The 2993-nt window shown below is 49.7% G+C and overlaps 1 protein-coding gene across 1 annotated transcript in view; it reads left to right on the top strand.

Moving 5' to 3' along the window:
* Positions 1-1203: 1203 nt before the first annotated feature.
* The window catches only part of Majin (membrane anchored junction protein), a 29454-nt gene continuing 27664 nt past the window's right edge, over positions 1204-2993 (top strand). Inside the window, exon 1 of the mRNA XM_048458498.3 lies at positions 1204-1356. The gene's annotated coding sequence lies outside the window, so the exon portion shown is untranslated. The remainder of the gene's footprint in view (positions 1357-2993) is intronic.

Raw genomic sequence — 2993 nt, 5'->3', positions numbered from 1 at the left:
TCTACCTGTATCAGCTTCTCTCTCTGGGGTTAGAGGTGCACCACCGTGACCAGCCTTCTGGTTCTGTTTGTTTGTTGTTGGTAGAGACAGGGTCTCCTGTATCTCAGGCTGTCCTCAAATTCCTGAGGATGACCTTGAACTTCTGACCCTTCACTGCTGAGTGCCAGGATTACAGGGGAGCTCCAGCACAGACGAGTGCACCTGCTGGAGCCTTGTACATGGCAGACAAGCACTCTACCAGCTGAGACACGTCCCAGGCCTTGATGTCCTCTGTAGATGAAACATGTCCACCCCCTGAGATTCAGTTTCTGTTCCCTAAACCAGTAGCTGCTTAATTGCTCTGAATACGAAAATGAGACGCGTGAAATAAAGAGGGGGGGAGGGAGTCTGTAGAGAATGGCAGATTAAACAGAGAAATGTAGAGTTTGGACAGCATGAGGCCAGGGGTCATCTCCCACAGAGGTAGGCCCATCATCACCAACCCAGCATACCCTGCGTACACGTGGATGCCCAATTACCTAATGATTCACAACACGAAACTTGGGCAACAGGAAGTGCGATAGCACAGACTCATGACTGATGGTGTATCTGCCTCCATAAATCCTTCCATCTCCTGGGCGCTTTAAAATCGGAACATGGAAGACCTGCCTTAGGGTGTGGCAAGGAGGATTAAAAGAGAGCATACCGCAGGGCTCTGCACAACGCCGGGCACACAGTAGATGCCATAAAGTGGCGTGGACCTGGCTGGACCGTGCCCAGCATCGAGTAGGTGGGCGGGGGAGTAATTCATGAACAAATCTCAGAGTAAAACGTGCCTGGGGGTCCGGGCCATTATGGACTTGTGCGGTCCTGTAAAAACTAAGCAAGGCAGACCGCGACCTAACTCAGTAAAGGCACTCACAGGATAACCCTGATGGCCTGAGTTCAATTCCCAGAACCCACATGGTGGGAGGAAGAGAAATGCCTCCTCCTGTAAATCGTGTTTTACACACACACCAAAAAAAGAGCCCTTCACAGCACCCTGCAACCACCTCAGAGACTATAAATGCTCCGATAGGTCATAAGGCTGCATGTAAGGCCCGGAGATTGTGTGTGCTTTGCATAGCGTTTAGATTTTGCGGAATCCCACCAGGCCTCAAACCTGCGCATGTGCAGAAGATCTGGCGGGAAAGTCCCGAGGCTGCGCTTGCGCAGACATTTGTCTCGAGGCCGAGTTCAGAGATGGACTAGAGCGTAGTTCGTAGTCTGAAGTCTGGGATCGGCGCTCTCTCTGAGAAAAGGTTTCTGAGCGGGAACTCAAGCGTGGCCTGCGAGTGACAAAGTGTGGCCTGGCCGAGCTGGGCGCTTCGAGCTGAGGTAACCGGGACTCCCTGGAGCGCGGCTTTGAGGGAAGTTTCTGGGCCCCGGCCCCACTCCTCAGCCTCTGTAGATCCCTTCTCTGTGAGGTCACCTTCTCGGCCCAGCTTAAAGACTGTCCTGCTTGCCGTGAGTGGGCTGTGCTACTGTCCGGCCTCCAAGTGGAGGCGCGGGTGGGGTAGGGAGCTGGTCTGCAGTGAGGGGGAAATGGCGGCCTTGAGCACTGCCGCCCCCCCCCCCCCCCCATCTCAGCCAGCCTCCGGACTCCTGACTCCAGAGGGTGGCCATCTCAGGTGACCTTGTCTTCGGGGCTGTTGAGGACTGTTCTACCCCAGCACACCTAAGGCTGTGCCACGTGGCCCACGGCACCAGTTCAGCTTTTCAAGGTCCCCAGCTTCCCCTCAGGCAACCCTTCTGCACAAAAATTTCCAGATAATCAAAGTGTTCATCCTAATTCATAACCACCCCCTGCCATAACCCCCCCCCAAAAACAAAACCCACAGGACTTCTTCCTGTCACAGATAGTTTTGTTGTTGTTGTTCTTTATTTTTCTTTATTCACATTTTTTGGGTTTTTTTTTTTTTTGCATTTGCGTTGTTTTGGAGTCTCATGGAGAACAGGGTCTTCTAAAGCTCTATTGGCCTGAAACTCATCATATAGCTAAGGATGACCTTGAACTTAATGATTCTCCTGCCTCTACCCCCTAAGTAGTAGGATGAGAAGCGTGGGCTACTGACATATTCTCTGGGGCTGGAGAGATGGCTGGCTCAGCAATGAAGAGCACAGGCTGTTCTTCCAGAGGACCCAGGTTTGATTCTGAGTACCCTTGGGGGAGGGTCACAGCTATCAGTAACTCCAGTTCCAGGGGATCTGATGTCCTTTTCTGGCCTCTGTGGGCACCAAGCTCGATGTGGGCACAGAAACACACAGAGACAAAATACCCATACACACAAAATAATAAAATGATAGCAAAAAGAATGATATTTAAAGAAAAAAAACAAAGAGCTTATTTTCCAAGACTCCCTGTTTTCCCCAGGAAGAGCATGTGTATATCTTCAGTTTGGTAGGTGTTTGAGTAACTGGGTATCTCTCTTGGTTTGCTTTTTTTAAAACAATTATTTTTTTCCATTTTCACGTGCATGTGGTGTGCTTGTGTATTCACATGTGCAATAGGTGTGAGGTTGATGTTGGAATTAGCCTCCATTACTCTTCACCTCATTAATTGAGGCGGAGTCTCTCAGTCAAACCAAGAGCTTGTCAATACAATTAGTCTTTCTAGTCAGCTTACACCTGAGAGCCCCGTCTCTGCCTTCTGAGGCTGAAATTACAAGCCACTGGCATTTTCGTGGGTGCTGGAGACTAACTCCGGTCCTCATACTTGCTTGGCAAACACTTTAACCCTTGAGCCATCTTCCCAGATCTCTTTCCTGTTCTGAGACAGGATCTGACTCTTGAGCCCAAGCAACCATCAAACTTAATAGTTCTCCTTCATCCTCCTGAGTGTTAGGGCTACAGGTGTGAAACATGACACATGACCATGGCAGTCATCCTAACTGCTCCATTTCCTTCACCTTGTCAAGTTACCAAATCGTGAATGGGTATTTTTCTTTTTTTTTTTCTTTTTTGTTTTTCAAGAC

The sequence above is a fragment of the Myodes glareolus genome, chromosome 7 (genome assembly GCF_982192425.1).
Source record: "Myodes glareolus chromosome 7, mMyoGla1.1, whole genome shotgun sequence".
In the NCBI taxonomy this organism is placed as follows: domain Eukaryota; kingdom Metazoa; phylum Chordata; class Mammalia; order Rodentia; family Cricetidae; genus Myodes; species Myodes glareolus.
The sequence above is the reverse complement of the archived record's forward strand: the minus strand, read 5'-3'. Positions and strand labels throughout refer to the sequence as shown.